Source organism: Herpailurus yagouaroundi, unplaced genomic scaffold, assembly GCF_014898765.1.
Source record: "Herpailurus yagouaroundi ecotype Mexico unplaced genomic scaffold, PumYag 140, whole genome shotgun sequence".
Classification (NCBI taxonomy): domain Eukaryota; kingdom Metazoa; phylum Chordata; class Mammalia; order Carnivora; family Felidae; genus Herpailurus; species Herpailurus yagouaroundi.
Genome location: NW_024412395.1, coordinates 49,226,920 through 49,249,590, shown reverse-complemented (window position 1 = coordinate 49,249,590; position 22,671 = coordinate 49,226,920). Strand labels below are relative to the sequence as shown.

General features: G+C 40.1%; 1 protein-coding gene across 3 annotated transcripts in view; it reads right to left on the bottom strand.

The window, feature by feature from the left end:
* The window catches only part of B3GALT1 (beta-1,3-galactosyltransferase 1), a 524,490-nt gene that overhangs the window by 28,630 nt on the left and 473,189 nt on the right, over positions 1 to 22,671 (bottom strand). For all 3 annotated transcript variants that reach the window (XM_040475283.1, XM_040475280.1, XM_040475281.1), the window contains one exon: positions 10,920 to 11,053. The gene's annotated coding sequence lies outside the window, so the exon portion shown is untranslated. The remainder of the gene's footprint in view (positions 1 to 10,919; positions 11,054 to 22,671) is intronic.

Below are 22,671 nucleotides of genomic sequence, written 5' to 3'. Positions count from 1 at the left end.
TGGTCTCTCTTCTTCCTGTGTTTTCTCCTGCCAGCAAGGCTTAGCAATGTCACAGCTCTTAAGAAATGACTAAAAAAGCAATTAGATGATTTCCCTTCAAAATACCTCTCCCCTTTCTTTCTCACTCTATTACCATCTTCTTCCACACTTCAATGTCTTTCCCTCCAACACTTTCTTCTAGAGATAATATTCTAATTTTTTGGCCACAGGTGTTTAGCTCAAATCCTTTTACTGACCATTATAAGAACATGGCTGCACATTTTGGAAGAACCCAGGTGGTTTTCATACTGAGTATGTCCAAAAGATATGAATTTTGATAGCAAATCAATGACTGCACGATTTATAGTGTAATTACATAGTAATTACTCAATTTGCTTGTGAACACTGACTCCCCTCCGTGGGTTTTAAACAGATGTCACAGCAGATGCACTTCATTTAAAGGAGAATTTCTATTAACTGCCGCAGTGGTTGGGCTTATCATTGTCAGTGGTGCTGAATTAAATCGGTAAGAAAGGGCACTGTTGAAAACTATTAGGGAATATGACTCAGACAGGAGAGGGACAGACAATGTTACACATGGGAGGGCTCCCAGTCTTTGAAGGGGATTGATGAACACTTGGCTTTGGGGTTATGTGACAGTTATTGATAGTAATAACTGAGTTTTGTACCAAACTTTCTAGTGTGCAAATTTATTTCTCCTCATGTTTTCTCATGTGATTATCACTGGAGTCCACGATTGAGGTATGAGTATTGTGAGGCTCAGAGGTCACCCAGATTCTTACCAGGGTGTGTGTGTGGGGGGGAGCCCAAACCAGCGCCCAGGCTGTTTGGCTCCCAAACCCACTTCTGTTTTCATCACACCATGCTGCCTCTTCAAGCAAAGAGTCGGTGCAGTCAACAAATCAATTAGATGGTTCCTGTGTTTTTAATCAAACTGACTGACCTTTTTGATTTGTTAATTTAAAATCAAAGCAATTGAATCACTTGTTTGCAAAAAATACAGACTAAGAAGCGCTTGTTTAGTTTTCCATCAAACTCTCGGTTTTGGTGGTGTGTATTTTCAAACAGCTACAGTTTGAAATCAACTTTTTGTGCAACATGGGAGACTGCCAGACATGCACCAGCTTGTTCAACTAAATCTATACAAAACCAGGATAATCACCACTAGTAACATCCTCTTTAAATGTGTAGAACAATGTGCCCATATTGATATTGACAGTTTAAAATTATGGGCAAGTTTGAAATCAAAGAATGTACAAACTCGTCAGTTGAAATCTTGATAGCATTTCACTGAAGCCTGGGAATAACTTGCATATATATATATTGGGGAGAGAGAGAGAGAGAGAACAAGCAGGGCAGGGGCAGAGAGAGAGGGAGACAAGAGACCGAATCCCAAGCAGGCTCCACACTATCAGCACAGACCCCGATGTGGGGCTCGAACCTGCAAACAGCAAGATCATGACCTGAGCCAAAATCAAGAGTCAGATGCTTAACCCACTGAGCTGCCCAGGCACCCTGCATATATTTTTTATTTTCCTTTCTGACCAACACATACATACATACATACATACATACACTTATTTATTAAAGTGACTTGATCCCTACTCCACTCCATTCCAGCTTCATCCAAATCTGGACAGTGGTATGTCTGGCCAACAGCCTGCTCACTACTGAGCCCTGCTCCCTGCTCTGTGAACAAAGGTCCAGCCTTAGTCAGGCTTGTCATTCAGAAGGCTGCTCTTGGGGCAAGAGCTCCAGAGTACTTCCTTTTGCTTAGTCCTTGAGGGCATTTCCCTGGGGCAGGGCTTCCAGTGGTGATTGGTTAGAACAACAGAGAGAAATGATCTGGTTGTCTGTCAACAGGACTCCCACACAAATGTAGAGCTTGGCTGGAAAATCTGTTTTTTCACTTTCTTCGTAGTTCTCCTTCATAAAAAAAAAAAAATCTTCAACGCTGTCTAGAGATTTTTTTTTCCTTTTCCTTCCCTTTTGCCAGACTCTGCTATAGTCGGGGCACTTTCACCTGCCTTTCCCATTTTCTCACCTGAAGGATCTGGCTGCCCAGCTGTGCTCTCTCCTTGCTCATTTCTCCATTCTCCTGCTTGGACTCTGTACCTCCCTTGGGAACACATACCCTCCTACAGCTTCTCTCTCCACCATTTCTGGTCTTCTCCTCTCATCTTCCTCCCACAACTCTGAGGACTGTCCTCCCAGACCTGCTCTTGGCTGGCAAGTCAGTGAGTCAGAGTCTCTGCTGGGGGAGCAGTGGCCCTGAGGCTGGTGGAGAAGGAAGCAGAGGGGGAGGAAAGGCAGCACATGAAACTTGAGGAGAATGGGGAAAGGGGAAGTCAGAAGCCCCTGCAGCCTGAAAATAAAACTAATAAGTGGGGTAAGACTTGGCTTTTCTGTTCTACTCCAACTTAAAAAAAATTGTTTTTTAATGTTTATTTTTGAGAGAGAGAGAGCGAGCGAGCATGAGCAGGCAAGGGGCAGAGAGAGGGGAAGACACAGAATCCAAAGTAGGCTCCAGGCTCTGAGCTGTCAGCACAGAGCCTGATGCAGGGCTTGAACCCACAAACTGCAAGATCATGACCTGAGCTGAAGTTGGACGCTCAACCAACTGAGCCACCCAGGTGCCCCTGTTCTGCTCCAACTTTAATATAACACTTTGTATATCTATTACATTAGAAATCTAATATTAATATATATAAATAAATCTATACAATATTAGAAATATTTTAACTAATCAATGTAATATTAGAAATAATTTCTGCAAAATGTCTGAGATAGTGAAATATTAACACTCCATAAAAGGTGGTCATTACATGATTATTTTTTAAGACTTAACATGACTCAAATAAATGAATTGGGTTCAAACCATGGAGCAAAATCTAATTTCGATAAAAGCAACACTGTGTCCTTGATAAAAAATTCTCTATGTTATAATATACAGATTGTGGCAGTCAGTTGTGAGGGATGTCACAGGAAATTTATACTAATAGTCACCAAGTGCTGAAGTTTGTGTATGATTTTGGAGACAGGAGAGTGTAAACGAAAAGACTTAGATTCAACTTCTAGACATGTATTAGTCTTGAAACATTCTGTAATCTCTATAGACCTCTCTTTCTTAGCCTGCAAAATGAAGATGCTACAGAAGCAATCGTTCACGGTTGCTCTTAGCTCAAATGGGATCATATACACAAAACTCATGGCACTGTGTTTAGCACACAGTAAACACTCAATAAAGGCTGTCCACTACTGGGTTTCAATTTAAAAAGGTAGAGCAGATTTGGGGCATCTGGGTGACTCGGTTAGTTGAGCATCTGGCTCTTGATTTTGGCTCAGGTCATGATCTCACCGTGAGTTATATGATCGCTGCCTATCATCTTTCTGGCTATTTCAAATGCCCATAGGTCCTTTTTCAACAGGGTTACATTAATTAATTTATATGGAAGTTCACCGTATCCTACACTTATTTCACTAGGGCATGAGGGATATTTTATACTATTAGAAAACATATGAAAAGCCCTTTGTGGGATCTCGGGTAGATTTTATTAGGGAAGAAGGATTTGTTGACCCTTTCATATTATAGGGTATTTTCCAAATGCCTTATAACTATATGGTTTATGGTAATTAATTTGACCAACATCTATTGAGCACCCACTAATTTCCTGCTCTAGCCTAGATGTCAGGGAGCCAAAGCATTAGATCTGTCACAGTCTGGTGAGAAAGCATGGCGCCTTACACACAGCTGAATAAATATTTGCCCAGGCAACTGGAAAATAAGTCCTTACTTAATCATACTTGCTGTTAGAGACCTAAGAACAAGCCAGCCTAGGAGGAAAGGTGGGGGAGCCACTACTCTGAGTTGCCACAGGTTTGCTGCCTGGAGAAGTCTTTACCATGCTTAAAGATCTTTCTGTGCTGTCTCTCCAGGGCTCAGTAAAATTCACTGAGAATACCTGCCACAAAGCCCCAGGAGAGAGCACTGTGATGTGGCCAACGTTTCTCTTGTTCTCTCTTTTCAACCTATGAATTGTGTAATATTCTGGTTTCCATTCTGGTCTGTTCAGTGGCAGAGCCACAGGTCAGGAAGGACTTTGGTTATAGCACATCCAAGGCCATAAATAAACACAGCATTAGAAAAGCAAACTCTTGGATGCCAGCCATGCAATGAAGGGAAACTGCCATATCTGTGGCCAGAGAGAGGGCAGGGTGAGTATCATTTGCAGAGCTCCCTGCTCCTCAGCCCTCCACTGCCCAAAGCCAGAGCTGCTTAGCATCATCTTGTTCATTCTGTTTTACCCGGGTGCCAGTCTAGGCTGGTCCAGTCTCCTGTAAGCACCTAAGGTTACAAGGCAAGTAAACAACGAGTTAGCATTCTAACTCAGGCCATCTGACTCTGGGGTTCACACTGTAAACCACAGTATAGGTCACATTCCCAGCACCTAGAAACAGTACTATTTCTGGTTTTCCTTTTATGTCTCTGTGATGGTTAATTTTATGGGTCAACTTGGCTGGGCCACGGTGTCCAGATATGTGGTCAAACATCATGCTGGGTGTTCCTGTGAGGGTGTTTTAGATGAGATTTACATTTAAGCCAGGACTTTTGAGTAAAGCAGAGTTCTGTCCATAATGTGGTGGGGGTGGTGTGGGGTAGGGCTCCTCCAATTAGATGACAGTCTGAATAGAACAAAAGGTGGATCTTCCCCGAGGAGGAAGGAATTCTCCAGCAGACTGCTTTCAGACTTCATCTGCAGTGCTTGCTATTCCTGGTTTTCCAGTAGAATGCCTTGGGACTCCAACTGTCATTCTTACCTGAGTCTCCATCCTGCTGGCCTCCCCTATCAGATTTCACACTCCTCAAGCCACCACAATCCTTAAAGTATAACTAGACACACACACACACACACACACACACACACTCACACACATTCCACTGGTTCTGTTTGTCTTGAGAACCCTGCCTGACTAGTATAGTCTTCTTTGCTTATAAATTCCTTAAGCTAGGTTCTAGACCCTCTTTTCCTCTCAGGTCTAAGTTTTGCCTATTCTCTAAGCAAATTTTTCCTGCCCATGGTCTCAGGTATTATCCATATGCCAATAACTCTTGAATTTATACTCTAGCTCAGATGTGTCTATGGAACTCCAGACCCATATATCCAACTGTGTACATGGCATGTATTCTTGGATCTCTGGGGAGCATCTGAATGTAGTGTGTACAAAGGTAAATTCGTGATCTTGCAACCCTGATCCTCTTCTAGGGTTCCTTATCTGTGTGAAATGTGCCCACAACCCTGTGAAAGACCAGGAGCCATTCTTAACAGCACTCTCTCCCTTATCTCTGCACTTAATTGATCACCATGTCCTTTCCATGTCACTTTAGAAACTTCTGATATCTTTACTTCACTCTATCCCCATTACCACCACCTGACCTATCCGTGAGGATTTCTTGCTTTGGCTCGTACAGTAACTTTCCCAGTGGCCTGCATGCTCCTTTCTGTTGCCCTCCAATCATTTTTTCTTCATAGCCACAATGACCTTTCTAAAATCAAAGCTGATCATGTCATTCTGTGCCATGACGTGTTTGAAACCATTCAGTGACTTTCTATGGCACTTTAGGAAGAGGGTAAATTCTTAGCGTGACTACAAGATGGTTCCCAAGGCTCTGCATGATCTCATTCTGCAGTGTTTCTTCATTGCTCTCTGTATTCCAGCTAATCTTACTTTTTTTTCAAGTCTTCCTCACATCACTGGTCCTATGCACATACTGTTTTCATTTTTAAAAAGGTGCAACATTATTCCTAACCTCTCAACTCTCATATCAGGAGTCACTTTAAAAGACAAGTTTTTTTTTTTTTTAACGTTTATTCATTTTTGAGAGACAGCAAGAGACAGAGTGCAAGAGGGGAGGGGCAGAGAGAGGGAGACACAGAATCTGAAGCAGGCTCCAGGCTCTGAGCTGTCAGCACAGAGCCTGATGCAGGGCTCGAATCCACAGACCATGAGATCATGACCTGAGCTGAAGTCGGCTGCTTAACCTACTGAACCACGCAGGCGCCCCACCCTTCCCTCATTCTTACCCAGATTTTTTTGTTGTACAATCTTATTTACCCCAACTAACACAAATAATAATAGCTGAGATTTATTGAGTGTTTACCAAGTTCAGGTGTCAAGCACAATGCTAAATATTTCACATTAATCATATTTAAATATTATATAAGTAAAAAATACAACAAAATCTGAGCAGTATGTAATATTATTACTCTTTTTCACAGATAAGGAGCCTGAGAACCTGGGTGGGAAGCAGAGTAAAGACTTAGTGGATATTTGGCTTTCCCACTGGACTGTGTACGGAGTGAGGTGAGGCCATATAAAATATGTTTAATACCTACTTGTTGATCGAAATAATAATGGATATTTGAATGAATAATGAACTAGGATATATTTTAATATGGGAACTGAGTATCCCTTTAATTCTCCACTCTAGTCATCTATGAGATTATTTACAAAATTCTGGATAGTTGCTTATAAATGACAAAATGGTATCTCCAGTGTTAGAGATGTTTTAGAGTATCTTCCACTCTTCATTTTGATGATTATCTGCTCCATTTCCACATGAGGCAGCTATTCAGTTTAATTCTGCTCACAGTGAAGGGTTGTTTTTTTGTCCCAGTCCTTCTAGGGCTTATCAAATAGAGGGGGGTCACACCTGTGTTAGCACGCTGTGAGCATGCTGTGTTAGGTAAGCCCACATAGCTGCTATAACGAATAAACCTTAAATTTCCAAGTTTAGTACAACATATAGTTATTTTTTATTTGCGTCACAACCTAATAGGGGTGTTCCCACTTGGCCATACAGCTTTCCACCTGGTTATCTAGGAGCCCAGGTTCCTTCCATCCCTGAAGGCCTTAGAGTTCCTCCTCTCACTCCAACAGCATCAGGGGAGAGTACGCATGGAGAAGGCACATGTACTTCCTAAAAATCCTGGCTCCCAAATGAAGCATGTCATTTACACTCACACTCCATTGTGAGAAAGTCGTCATGTGGACATGCCCAGTTCTAAGGAAGGCAAGGAAATGCTGTCTAGTTAGATGCCCAAGAAGAAAAGAGAGAAAACCTATTTGAGTGAGTCACCAACCATTTTTGCCCTAGCTCCCAACCCTATAAAACAGAGCAGAGACAGGCTTTAAGATTAGTACAAAGTACCCTGGCAGATGGGAAGATGGAGCTTCATTTGAATGGTGGATATCTTAAAGATCAGTGGAGGAGGGGATTTTGAGTCTTGAAGGAAAGGTAAGTCCTTGATAGAAAGAGATGCTAACAGGTATAACTGAGACCATGCCCAAAATGATGTCAGAAGCCAGGATGGAGTAAGTGTATGAGAAAAATGTATGCCTGGGCCTTGGTCTATGTGTATATATCTCAGAATGATGTAGAAATTATTTTAATGATATCTTTTTCCTGGTTTTCCTGAACTCCTTCTATAAGTAATTAAAGAACAAACAGAGTTACCCCCTCTACCGTATCTTATCCCTAATGTGAAGATATGAACTAATTAGAGGGTGTGCTGTGTAGGAACTTTAATGCCATCGAAAACTTCTATTTTTAAGACTGTGCTAATTATACAGGATGAGGCTGAACAAAAGGAAGATTTACAATTAGCAGAGCACAGTTTATTACAACCATCTCTGTTTAGAGGCTCTTCTGAAGCTATATATGTAATAAATGAAGACTGATCTAGTGTTTACCATTTAGAGGACAACTCTGGAGATCATAGAAATGCAAGGCTGGGCTACTTTGGATATGATAGTGGTGATGGTATAGGAAGACTTTTACATTTTAGTCTAAGTGGTAGAGAGGAAAGACAAGGGTTTTTAGAGGGGGAAGACCTCTGTTCCTTCCTTGGTCTGCCACTCATTGGCTGGGTGATCCTAACCTTTCTGGGCTATTTCCTCCACTGTATGGGGATAATACTGCATATGAAAGCACTTAACACTGAGCCTGGACTACATTAAGGACCCAGGTTTTTTTTTTTTTAGATCCATTTCCCTTCCTTTCTTCTACTTTTCTTTTTCTTAAGCAGGATTTCATTCACCTCAATAAAAAATCCTTAAGACTTTAAGAACTGTACAAGAATGACTATAATATCAGCTGGATGTATTTCCTCTAAATCTACCAAACTTCAATAAAGGCAGTTATAATATCTGTGGCTCTATCTGAGCAGTGTCAAGGATAAAGAAATACCTTAGTTGTCAAATCCCAGGAGGGCTGACTCAGCTCTTCTTTTCTTCCAAAAAAGATAAACTGCATCTCATGCAATCTGCTTTTTGCTAGGGGGTTTTTGTTTTGTTTTCAAACAAGATCTTCAGTGCAAAAGACAATCTCTCATACATATACATAAAAGGAGCCATGATGAGTCCCATGAAAGTTTGGGCTTTTCCCTAGATTCTGTTGCCAGAATATTAGAAATGGATATGAAAAGCTGAGAGCTTAAAAATTGCACAGTATTACATATTATTCAATTGTGAAATGCTGTGGGCTTCCCATCCCAAGCCTCAGCTCAGCTATGAATGGCCTGTATACTTAAGTGCATCTTCCTATTGACTGAATGGATAGAGGCCCTCACTCCTGAGAAGGCATTAGGATTGCATTATCATATCAATAGCCCACATGCAAAGTTCTTGATAAAAATGATCATAATCCAGAGGCAAGAGATAAAATATGAGAGTTTGATTTGTGTAAACAAATCAAAAGCATTTAGCGTCAGCTACTTAATCTATCTCTAAGCATTGCCAGGAATATAAATATCAGAACAGCGTCAGAGTCAGAATAGGCAAGAGTTGAGAGAGTAGAAGGAACTCTAAAGATTATTTGCTACTTTTTTCTGATTTACTATAATCCACCCATATTGACCGCCTTTCAATTCTGTGAACCAGCCAAGCTCAGAGCCTCTTGTCTTAAAGCCTCTACAAATTGTCTTTCTGCCTCTTGTAATAGTCTGGATTGTCTCTGTTAAGCTACATTAACAAAAAGCCTCCATATCTCAGTGGCTTAAGACAATAAAGGTTTGTTTGCTCATGCTGTAGGCTGTGCATCTCCAGTGTGGGTTGGCTGGGGGACTCTGCTCTTAGGTGTCACACAAGTTCCAGGTGAAGGGACCAACCCCATCTTGGACCATATGCCCTGTCAGAATGCCATAGGGAAAGGGAGCTAGAGCAGCATCAATTAGATGCTCCAGCACGGAAGAGACACATATCGTTTTAATGCATAACTGATTGGCCAGATCAAATCCCATGGCCCCACGGAATCTTGGGGAGAGCAAAGCGATGCAATCCTATCACAAACCTGCAAAGGGGAGGGACAGGGAACCGCTCTCCTGCCTCACACCTGCCCTGACTACCTGTATGAAGCAAGGTCGAGCTCTTCACTGTCTTAGCACCCCTTTCATTTTTCTAGAGTGCTCATCACGATTTGTAATTGCATTGTTTACTTATTTCCTGCTTTCATTTTAATCTTTTTTTTTCCCCCACTGAATTATAAGATCCCTTATAAGATCCCTTATAGGAAGAACTACAAGAGCAGGCTAATCCTATGAAACAGTTCCCCCAAACGGTCAATCTGCCTAATATATTTAAGTCCTGAATATATTTGTCTTCAGTTTGGAGAATCCTTATGGTGTCCCAGTCATGTCTCTCAGTCTATGTCCTTTTTGGCTGTGTGCTGATGCCTCTCCATTCCTCCTTATTAGAGGATCCTCTCCCCTAAATACCAGTAGGGCTAAGGCAAAGACAAACTGGGCATTCCTTCAAATGTTGGTTTGGAGCAAACTGGAAAACTATCAATTAAAACCTCACAGAAATCTCCAAAGATGGGAAAAACCAAATTACGCAGTGCAAATTGCTGTAAACTTTGTAAATAATGAAAAGAAAGGAATTTGGCAAACCAGCATTTTGTTGAATTTGCCTTAGGCAAACAGATTTGCAGGGAACTAGCTCAAGGCTCCCCACCCCTACAGTGGTACCTCACTGTCAAACTGAGCCTGGTGTTTAGAAATCTGAAATAACATCACTTTTTGGCCTTATGGCTAAGATCAAGTGTAGCAGTCTGAAATAACAGCCCATTTCATGGGCAAGGAAACTGTAGTTTGGAGAGATGAAGTTATTGGCTCAAATCACAGAGGCGATGGTGGAAGAGATAAAAGTATGATTCAAGTCTCCTGGTGCCAGTGGGGGCTTCTTTTCCTGAGTCATACTCCAGGAAGGCTGCAATCATTTCAATAAACTTAGCATGCTATTTAGGGCAAAAAGTTAGTGTATAAAGGAATATTCTGAGTATTTGTTGTGCGTTTTACCATTTTAAATAAAAATATTTTAACAATTATGTGTTATTATAGATACTTTTTATAACTATTCTATCATTTTCTATAGAAAAAGACTATTATTTTCAAGTGAAATAAGAAATAATTGAAGCACAATTGCCTGTGGGACAAGGTTATTTCAGCAAAGAAGTTTCAAGAATCAATTAGCTATCGCCTTAGAGAGATGGATTTTTAAATAGGCATTGTCTCAGGTCACCTGAGGGATATATTTAGCTCCCGGATGTTTCATCCTAAAAGAGGCCACCACTAAAATCAGTCAAAGGTTTCGTAGGCGCTTGTAAATATGAATTTTTTAAAAAGGCCACTCTCTGTTTAGCTTTCATTTTTTTTCTCCCCTATCATTCAGGAACACGGGTTATTTTATGGCTTATGGCAAGGGTATTTTATATGTTATAGCAGGTAAACAGTAATGAGAGGAAAAAAGGAAATGTCTTGCTTTCCTCATTAGTCCTTAGATGTTGATTTCTGATTTTATAGAATTGCTGTTAATTTCCCCAGTGACGGGCTGCATAACCAAACAGTGCCTTCTTCTCTTACCTGTTGGGCCAAAGCTTGCCGTGTACTTTTTCTCTTACTATAGGTGCAGGGCACAAAGCATGGTCTCAGCTTGTCTGATGAGGACAGTGGCTTGTGCCAGGAGAAGCTGCTGCTTATTAGCAAGCTGCAGGATCCTATGCAGATAACAAAAAGAGAGAAAATGTTAGGGACAGTGGAAATTAATTCACCTCTGAGAAGTGGAAAAAAAAAAAAGACTTGTATTTAGGTTACAAGTACAATAGACAAGATGGCATGAAAGCACTGAATACAGGTTGATCAAATGAAAAAAAAGAATGGATAAATGAACAAATGAAGGTCGGTACTGGTCCTAGGTTTGCAAACCCATATGCCTACAAGACCAGGTAAGCAGCATGAATGAGGGGCAGACAGGTGTGAGACAACAGGGAATGGTGGGCTGTGGACAGCACATGTCCCATCTTAAAGGGGGAGCCAGCACTCACATCTAGCCGATGGTTTTCACTGATGGCATAAGGAAAAACAGGCCCAAAAATACCACAGCTTCAGATTTTCAAAGGAAGACAGAAATAAGGGTTTTCATGTGAAATCTCTTGTTTTATATTTCATAAGTATAAATTAAACAAAACTTTGTGCAGGTCAAACGAGGTTAAAGCCAAAGCCTACCGGAGGGTCAGGGTTCGCTCATGGGTGGCCAGCTTTTACCTAAGATCCAATGCAACATCTTCAGTTTCCAAATGGAGAGAAAGTGAATGGTTCAGGGGGCAGAAGCCTCTTGGGCAAGGACTCAGCTAGTGAGTGGCAGAACTGGGGCTTCTTATCACGAGTATCTTCCCTTTTACCTACAACCTTTCACTTCCACTTGGCCACTCTGAGGTTGGCTGAATCTGATCAGATCTGTTTAAATGAAACATTGGAGGCTGCCTTCAGTTGATCTGAGCCTTAGGTCTCAAGATGCATTTATATAAAAGTTCATAATAAGAGGCATAATTTTCTCTCCATTTATATTATGGAATGAGTTCTGGGTAAAGCTGGATGACTAAAATACGATGGTCCCTCATAGGAAATAAAACTCTGATTGCAGGTATTTGTTTGGGATGGTGTTTAAGCAGTGTGGCCAGATAGGAAGAATGGCAGTGCTGGAGTTATGGGCAGAGGCCTGAGGGGGCCGCACTGAATCCACTTGCCGGTTCCAGTTTCTGCTAACAGGTTGCTCTGTTTATACGAGAGGCAGTGCTACGTGATGGCTAAGTGCATGGGATGGGTTGAAATACTGACTCAGCTGCTCACTGGGACTTAAGTTCTCTTAAATAGTGATAATGGTACCTGGATCATAGATTATACTGAGGTTTAAATGAATCGATATGCAGAAAATGCCTAGAATGGTATTAGCACTTAGTACTAGTATTTGTAATAGTATTAGTATGTGCTAGTGCTAGTATTTGTAAATGCACACGTGGTAGGGTCCTCTCCCTAAGGAGAGAAAAAGGAAAACAAACAAAACAAAACAAAACAAAAAAACCCTCAAGGCAACCTGGCTATATGCTATTACATGACAACATCCATCATGACCTTGTAACATGAGACCACTTAACCAGACTACATGTTTGTGTGTTACCATATATGGGAGACCAAGAAATAGACAATGTATTGAAAAAACTATGCCACGTGGGGTTCGGGGCTCAGTTCTTCGGGTATAAACCCAATTGAGCAGTGCTGGCATGAATAAAGTCGCTTCTTGGAAAGACAAGCCTTGGTGTCACGACTCTCTGTGTGAAAATCCTGCTACAGTGCCAACGTTTATTGAATGCCTAATATACCCTAACTTACTTACATTTATTATTTGTAAGCATCACCACATTCCTCTTGATTTTATATTATTATCTTTACTTTAATAATGAGATAACCATGACCCTGAGAGATGGTCTCTGGTCTAATATCACCCTGGCAGGTAGTAGAACCAGGTTTGAAACTAGGTCTACACAGCTTGGATATTTTGTATAACCCATGTCTCCAGTGTTCAACTGAAGACTCTATTTAGATCTTTAAAGGGAGGTAAAGCCAACTTTGGTCAAACGCCAAATAATTATCAAGTCAAACACCAAAGCAAAGGAGTCCTAAAGCAAACAATTGAAAGCACTGCGATGCTTGATAATCTTCTGCCTTATATAAAAATGTACTGTTCTAGAATGCGAGTGCACCGCATGACTGAGAATAAGACAGGAGAGTATATGGCCAGTTTTTAGTGTGTGCAAAGCCTCATGCTTATCTTTTAAAATGCTATGGTTCTTAATAGATTAATAATAATAAATCAGGGGGTGCCTGGCTGGCTCTGTCAGTAGAGCATGTGACTCTTGATCTTGGGATCATGAGTTTAAGCCCTACATTGTGGGTAGAGATTAAATAAAGAAAATAAAAATAAATAAAATCTAAAAAACCTGTGATAAATCAAATTCCATGGAGGTAGCTTTTAAGAATTGAAACACATATTGTATATTAACATTGGGAAGATAACAACTGGATGATTTTATTTTAACATATTAAAGAAATTCCTCATTTTCACAAAATGAATATTTTCTATACAAAAAAGAATGGAATAAAACATAAACATTTGTTAAGGTCTATGAAGCATTCATATGAAGCATCTTATATAAAACATATTGAATGAAGAAAAGGAAGCAAGGAGTAAAGGAAATAAGCAATTATGGACTGCTAACATGAGCTGGATCCTATGCCAGATAACTTTGTATACAATTTAGCATCTACTGAATGAAAAATAACCAAACCAGGGCCAAAATCTGTGTGGAATATGTATGTATGGCCAACTCAATTTTCCACAGGCAGGTATTTCCATTTAAACATCTTAAATCTTACTTGGACATAACTCCTTGCCTTGACCACCATTCTGTTTTGCTTTGGTTTTTTTTTTGACACGTACACAAAATATAACTATAATTAACTTTAGCCAAGCAAGGACAGGGAGGGATGGCATCCTCCTAACCAAAGTATTAAATTATCATCAGTGCCAGGAAAATATAAACTAGGAAACATATAGATGCAAGTTTTCTCTACTTTAGGATGAACTTAATATATCCTAAGAGATAATATCTATTTTCAGCAATAATATAGAAAGCAGGAATGTACTGCACAAGACAGGATGAAAAATATAAGCCACTTTCTACCATCTGATTTCGAAAGTATAATTTTAGTATTCAAGTTTGAGGCATAGCAACCTTACAGAATAAAAAAGGCATCCACATCCAAATGTTGGTTTTGGAATACAAAACAGTATTTCAAAGTCAAATAGAAATTAATTTGTTCATTATATACTCTTTTGGATAATTGCCATTATTGCTATTTCTCCTTGGGCAGATAATTGAAAATTGGCTATATAAATTGTTGTGTTTTTTCTGGGGAAATAGCCTAGACTCAAAATTTGTCACCCACATCTTAATCTAAGTTACAATTTTACCAGGATTAAAAATTATAGCTACTCCAGTGCATTATTCTATTACACATCATTAACATCTTCCTTTCTTTTCAGCTTCATGTGGCAGAAAAGAATTCCACCAGGGCCATATTTGAGGAATCACATTCATTTTGTGTGTCTCCACATGAGAGTTAGCTATGAAGTATTTTAGTGAAGAATAGGACAAATAAAATAGTAATAATATTTGGACATGAGATTTTTTTTCTCCCCAGTTCTGCTTCAGCCTCCTTTGCAGCAACAAAGGGATTTGCACTGTGAATCTCTAACGTCAACATCTGGCCACATTTGATTCCGGTTTGTGTGTGGTCCGTCTGCAACCAAGGACTTGAATAAAGACTGACAGAACAAAACAGAAAGTGCTGCTGAGTTGCCTATTTATTAACTTACCAAAGTAAGTTTTGTGATTCATTAGGAAATCAGGTGAAGGTAATACCTGACCTAATTAGTTAACAAATTTAGAAGACAGAACAGGGTTTTTCACTTTGTAAGTTTCACTGATCATGAATGTAATTTTCCTTTTCTCTTCTCACAGCCTGAGTTCCTGGGAAACAGACTTTGAGACTCTGAGATATCCATGCAGCAAGTTTATTGGGGCATGTTCTTGGGAGTGACACCCAGGCCATGATGAGAGGAGAAGGAAGAAAGGGAGGGATAGGTTGAGCTGTGATGCAGTCACAAGGAGGCCTTAATGGACCCCAAGGCAGTGCTGGAGCAGGGATACACCTGTAGAGGTCAGTGTGTGCCACAGCCAGCTTGTATTGCTGTAACTTCTGCGGCTAGGTCTTCCCTATTCTACACAGGGTATTATTCTAATCCCAGGATTTCTAGCCCTGCTATGTTGTCAGGGATCTTTATTGTTGCCTTTCTGAAAGAGGCAACTGAGCTCTCTTGGAAACAGAATCAGCCCTATGCGATAAGACTCGGTGATATGACTGCCAAAGCCTAAGTGACAGAATTATCAAAAGTAAGTACTGACGATGATCAGACAACATCCTGGAAAAAAATACTTAAAAAAAATAAGCCAACTGAAATGATTTTGTTTCAAAGTACTTCCATTTCCTTGTATGTAAACATGGTCATTCATACCAATAAAGTGGAATGGTAATAATTGCAGCATGTCTTTGTTTAATGAAGTCATTAAATATTTATGGAGGCAGTTCAGGATGTATACCATAAGGAGGGAGAAAATTTTTAAGTGTATTAGCCAAGCCACACAAAGAATTTCTGTTAAAATAATTCCAGTTTTTTAAAAAAGTTAATTCCTAGGAAAGATGAATTTAAGCCAACTTCCGTGTGCAAATACCAACATCTTTAGGAAACTCAGAGAGGTGGTGTTGAGAGACTTCACCGTTGGCTGGGGCAGCAGAAACTTTCAGGGGGACCATTCTGCACAAAGCTGCACATCTACCAAGGTTCTTTCTTCTTCTGAGTCCTTTACGCCTTAGAGAAAGGCACTAGAGAGACCCAAGATTTGATGAGCGGTGACAGATTGTACATAAACTCTTCTCAGCTTTGCTCTTTAACATGCTACGCTAAATCTTGGCATGGCAGCAATTGTCAAACTCCACTTGGGCATCCAACTTAGCGAAAAGCAGTAGACTTCACATGGAGAAGTTCTCCCAATTTTAGCACATGAGGCTAGAATTATGAAACTCAGCAAGAAAAGTGTGGATGATTCCAGAATTCAGTGATTAAAAAGTGACTGATATTGACTACATCTATTCCATTGTCTATCATGTTTCTGTAACAGGCATCAAAGCAGAGAGAAAGTGAGGTTTCCAAAAAATGTTCTTCCATGACATAAAATCACTGGGCACAAACTCCATCTGACGTGTCACAGCTTAGCCCAGAGCCTTGTACCTGGCAGGAACTCAGTCTCTCTCCACACTTTGATCTGAGATGAACTGATGAAATATAGCCATGGCCACATGTGGATTCTAGAATCAGCTTCTTAATTCCTCTCCTGTAATATCCACTGCTTCATTCAACAAAACTATGTTGAATATCTTCTATTATTAAGGTGTTCTACTAGGAGCTAGAAATATACAGAGGAGCTAGAAATATACAAAAGAACTCATACTCTTCCAGAGAAAGATACAATTCAGATAACAAAGTATAGTAATGGAAATACTGAAGTACAAAGGAGAGACACTGAACTGAGCGTGGCTGTGTGTGCACACACATGCACAGCACTTGGGGTGTAATCAAATGCATTTTTCTCTTGAATGAGGTGTTCAGAACACTGAAAAAAATTATTTGTTTTTATCTGAGAGATTGAGCATGTGAGTGGGGGAGAGGGGCAGAGGGAGGGAGACTGAGAGAGAGAGAGAGAGAGAGAGAGAGAGAGAGAGAGAGAAAGAGATTGAGGATCTTAAGCAGGCTCCACACTCAGCATAGAGCCCATTGCGGGGCTTGATCCTACAACCCTGGGATCATGACCTGAGTGGAAATCGAGTCCGACACTCAACTGACTGAGCCACCCAGGTGCCCCCAGAGTACTAAAAATTAAGACCAATAGCTCTCCCTGTTCTGACTGAAAAATACAAATGCAATTAATGTTTCTGCCAATAAAACTGGAGATATTGTGAGGATAAAGGAGTTTAGCATGGAGCCCCAGATCATACGGCCTGTTTTTCCTGATTTTAAGTTGAAATACATGTGAGCTAGTCTTTCAACAGTTAAACAATATTTTTATTTTCCTTTTAAGAGCAATTCACATACTAGGTCCTGGTGATTTAAAGAAGAATGAAGAAAATCCAAGTTGTTTTCAAAGTCTTATTAAGTAAGAAATTTCAGGGGCACCTGGGTGGTTTAGTCGGTTAGGTATCCGATTTTGGCTCAGGTCAAGATCTTGCAGTTTGTGAATTTGAGCCCTGCATCGGGCTCTGTGCTGACAGCTCAGAGCCTGGAGCCTGCTTCGGATTCTGTGTCTTCCTCTTTCTCCGTCCCTCCCGTGCTCATGCTCTGTCTTTCTCTGTCTCTCAATAATAAACAAACGTTAAAAAAATTTAAGCAAGAAATTCCTATGAGCCTTTTAAAAGTTTGATATAACTTCATGACATTTTTCAGGAATAAAAATGTCCTAATTTATGTTCACTTATAAAAGTTTAGTCTGTATAAATGAGTTGCTTCACAAATGATTTTGGTACAACGTGAATTTACGCTGATAACAAGCAAACACAGAACAATGGAATCGATCATTATTTGTGTTTGGCTGTCCAACTTTGTAGCTACAGCTTTATCTCTGCCTTTATAGCTGCTGAAGTTGGTTCTGAAAATTAAGACCATTCCAAAGCATATGTGGAAAGAAATTCTGCAAAGCTTGCATATTGACTGAGTCAACTATTGCCTTGCTGGATTTCTCAGTTCGTGCTCCACATATCTTGAAAATACTGTTATTGTAAATCATGCCATGTGAGCTCGTGGAATTTGAACATGACTGCTGATTTTGAACATGACCTATTTGAACATGACTGTCTGCAGCCAGTTAGTTCCAGTGAGAATTCAGTGTGACCCATCTGTGGGCAGTTGCTTTCATTTTTTTTTTTTTCTATAGGCATTGTATTCTAAATCAGTCTTTTTAGGAATGGATATGGCATCTGTCACTAGAGATAATGGGTGAGAGAATAGGCCAGTGTTCGTACAAATACATCACCACCATTAAAAAAACAGCAAAACCAATAGTCTGAAATACATGCCCTATAGACAACTGGAGCAGCAGGGGCACCTCTTAATTCAAAGGGCAGCATCTTGAAATCTGGAAAGTGATCGTCCTTCTGACTTAAGAGGTTCCCCACCATACCCAAGCGCATTTGGTTCAGATGCCAACAACCATATTGACCAGTCAGAGGCATGATGGAGAACCTGCGGGAGCTTCTGCAGAGGGTGGGAGGTGGGGGAGGTGGGGACTTAAAGAGAGGTCACCTTTGTCCTTAATGGCGATTTCTGTATTTCATGGTCAGTGAGACTTGCCAGAATTGTGGCATGGTAAGCAATTGGTCCAGTTTGGGAGCAGTGCATCTTTTCTTCAAAAACATAAAGCACTTCTCTTACCCTAGGTTTGATGGGTATTTAGATGCACAAAGAAGAGGTACTCTGTTATTTCCAAATGGGGCATGCTTTCCTCAGTAGACCTACCAAAGGAATGGGGAGTTAAAAAGCTGCTGTCAAAGTGTTTTCCATGCCGTGGCTAACTTACCCAGAAATCAGTTGAGAAATGTCCAGAACAGCTGGAACTCATGTTAGAAAACACAAGTCTTTGGGGTGCCTGCATGGCTCAAACACCTGACTCTTGATTTTGGCTCAGGTTATGATCTCATGGTTTGTGGGTTGGGGCCCTGCATCAGGCTCTGTGCTGGAAGTGCTGAGCCTGCTGGGGATTCTTTCTCTCTCTCTCTCTCTCTCTCTCTGCCCCTCCCCCCTCTCAAAAATAAATAAACATTTAAAGAAAAAAAAAACACAAGTCCTTTTATTTGGAAAACAAAGAAAGGTGAAGCTTATAGACTAATGAGTTCACAGGAAGACTAAATTTGAATATCAGACACTTAAGAAATGGGTTCATAACAGAAAGCTTACAATTTTGACTACAATTACACTACATGAATGCACTTTTATATCTTTATGCTGGTACTTTGTTTAATGCTATTTTTTTTTCAAGTTTTGAGATCCAGAATGCCCTGCTCACTAAAGGTCCTGGAAACCACCTACACCTCACGCCCTTGACAGCAACATCACCTGGGCTGCTTACCATTCTTTGTTGCCTTAAACTTCTCTGATGTTTAGGCAGCCCACTCAGTCACTGAGAATAGGGTGGGCGAGCTACACCCTCATCACGTTTTCTTCTTGTGTTACTATTTTTGCCTGATTTCTTTTCAGGAGGAAGCTGTTGTACACTTTAACTGGGCAGATATGAGGAAAAGAAGCTCTTTTTCTCCCAAGATAACAATCAATGACCTTGGGCAATAAGTGCAAAGCTCTCTGGAATTCTATTTAAAAAGTATCTGATAAACTGCCTTTGGGTCCATGTGTTGTTTTCTTTGTGTGGGGCAGGAAGTGGGACCTACTAAGCTTAGCCAGCTTAGCTGGATGTTACTTAAACTGTAGGCAGTGAACAAAGATGTGCTCTATAGTGCACGATAGCTGGAATGATCGATTTTACAGTTGAAAGTTACATTAAACCTGATTCTGCCTATATTCATTAAACTTAGTGCAATAGTGGCCTCAAAGATATGGTGCCTGATGCAGTCCATCTGTTGCTTCCCATCAAAACCTTCTTGGTCTGGCTCCTAAAAAACCAGTCAGTTCCTTTTTTTTATTTCAATGAAAAATAAAAAAGAAATTTTGAGAAAAGTCACAAATCAGGGCAACTGTGTGTGTACTCCTTGTAATATATTTCCCCTGGAAAGAAATGGTGATAAATACAAAAGGGCCCAAGAAATACACCTCTATTAAAGTAAAATACAACTCTTTCACTGGCTAAACGCATACCTAGAACTGCCCACTACTCCACAGGATCATGACACATTTGATGGAGTGAGGGTGTAAATGGGTCACTCAGAATGTCCTTTTTTTTTTTTTTTTTTAAAGGTATTCCTTGGGGGAGTTGTGGATAAATGGACTGAATGTTCTTTCATTTCTGAAGCCTCTGTGCAGGAAGTGAAAGAAGCGAACTACGCAGAGCAAAACCACCTGCTAAAGGTCAAAGAGATGGGCAAGCTGTGGAAAGCCCCCGCGTGGAGGAGGCCCTGCCAGAGGCACAAGCAACCGCCCATCTTCTTCTATTCCTTCCCTGGAAGATGCTGTACCTGAAATCATGCAGAATCAAACAATGCGTGTTCCAAAATCAATAGAGCTAAGTAGACTGTGAAATCTCTAGGATGATAAAACACCACACATGCCCACTCTATACCACCACCACAGCAACAGTTTTTATTTTTGTAAAGCAATTATCAACTTATGTATAAATGATTACAGTATTTGAGATCCAAGATCCGTGGAAAATCTGATGTTGCAATCAAAACGTAATTGAGCTATTTTGGAATAGAAAGCCTATTTGCTCTTCAAAACACATAAATATCTAAAAATTAAATGATGACCCATTTAGAACAGTGTTGCAATCTTTTAAGGGTTTGCTTTAAATGAACTTCCCTGCTTGATGGAAAGTTTTTATAGTCTGATGCTGTTATTTCTCAACTGGGGGCGTGTGACTGTGTGTCTGTGTGTCGGGGGGCGGGGGTGGGCAGGGCAGGGGGGGTAGGTGGATGTGGTCAGCAGTGATGAATTGATTTCCCCATGTGATCTGATCCGAAAATCCATCTGCACACCAATCATTATTTGGAGCCTAAATAAATTTCATCTTGTACATGTAGGTATATCATTTTTTTCAAATGCGTATATATGCCCATGTGATAAGAAAAATGTGAATTCATTTTAAAGTGTTGTCAACTTCATTGCAGATTTCTAACTATTTTTCAATCCATGGATTATAAAAACATAGCAATTACCTATGGGCAACCACAGCACTTTAAATGTTAAGAAGGAGTTCTTCTTCCTGTATTAGATGCACTGCAGTAATGAATTTCAAGAGTTGTTAAAAAAAATAGTTATAATAGGGACTTGCTAGAGATCTATAATGGGGATATGATAGATATAATTGAATTTTCAACTATGAATGAGTCCCATTAGAAGAATCATTAAACCATTTGGTTATATTAAGTTTACATGTTTAGGCCTAACCCCAAAATAAAACAAGAAAACAATTAACAGCCATTACCTCTGGGGATACCAGTGATGGGAGCGGCCACTAATTTCTATTCTTTCTACCTCTCTATTGCTTATATTATTTACAAATAATATGAATTCAAATATTACTTTATGTTTTAAAAAATGATTAAAATAAAAACAACCACACAGTGATCTCATGTGATGAGATCAACAGTCTCTTCCGAGGCCAATGAGGTGCTGGCTTCTGGGCGCCTCTCACACATCCATTCTTTTCCAGTAGGCTTGCCTTAGAAGGTGGAGCATTATTTCTCATTCTGTGTAACTTTGGAGGCTTCTCCCAATGTGACAATCATGTCCATCACATGTTAAAGCCCTAGGCTGGGCACCGGGCTGTACACTTTACATGAAGTCAGAGCTCACAGGGAGGACTATAGTGCAAGCTGTTATGTCCACACGTCCAAGTGTCTGGGGGCTACGGGACTACAGCAAACTCCCATCCAACTGTATCTTGTGGCACAACTGCCTATGGGTGCAGAGAGAAAAATGATTCTTAACTCCTGCCACCAAACATGTGGGGACACCCCGGAGCATTTATGAAATCCCACTTTGTCCTATACCAGGAGGACACTAGAGCTGATCCATACTGTGTTCTCACGATAACTCAATGAGCTGGCATTTGGTGTTAGGGATGCACAAGGGTCATGTGATATTCAATGCATTTATACTCAAAAAGCTGTAGCAAATTCCATGCAACGCTTGCTAATATGGTAAATTACTCTAAAATACTTTAAATTCTGTCCAAAAAAGTGCTGTCAAACTGAATTACCCCAGGTTAAGTATTGTCATGTTGTATTATGGCATGACATTCAGGTAGCTCATTGTAGCAAACAAAAACATTTATATTCTTTAGGGAGATTTCATGGAAAGCAGATGCACTGTTATTCTTTTCTAAGGGATGTAGTCCAATTTTAGTAATGCATATGTGAAGTGGATAAAACAAAACAAATATAAGACTCCAGGTTTTTTGTGTCTGTGTAAACTAGACCTTTAAATTTGAAGCATAGTTTGAGGGAAGTGAATTATTTAAATCTAAGGTTCACATTCTCTTTTCTGTTGCTCATGTCCCCAATGATTTTTCTTATTCATTTAAAGGGAGGACAAATAAGATGGGGTAATTTTTCTAATCGATGGCTTTTTAAACTTAGGACCAATATACACCAATTGGCTTTGTTTTCACTATTGCCCTTAAGGACTTAATCAGAGCCTCATGTCCTGAGCTTTGCAGTAGAGTGTTGAAAGTATATGTGTGTGTGTGCGTGTGTGTGTGAGTGTGTATAGACAAGAGAGAGAGTTTTTATACTCTAGTCTTCCATTCTTTCTATCATAAATCATATACATTAGAAATATACATGATTAGATACAGAATAAGATTATTACATATATCATGATATATATATGATTATATAATCTAACCAAGAGCATGCATTGCCAAGGAGCCCGTGCATCAACGCATTATTCATATGTTTGGCTATTTCACCTTTCACCCTTTGAATTTCTGCCATG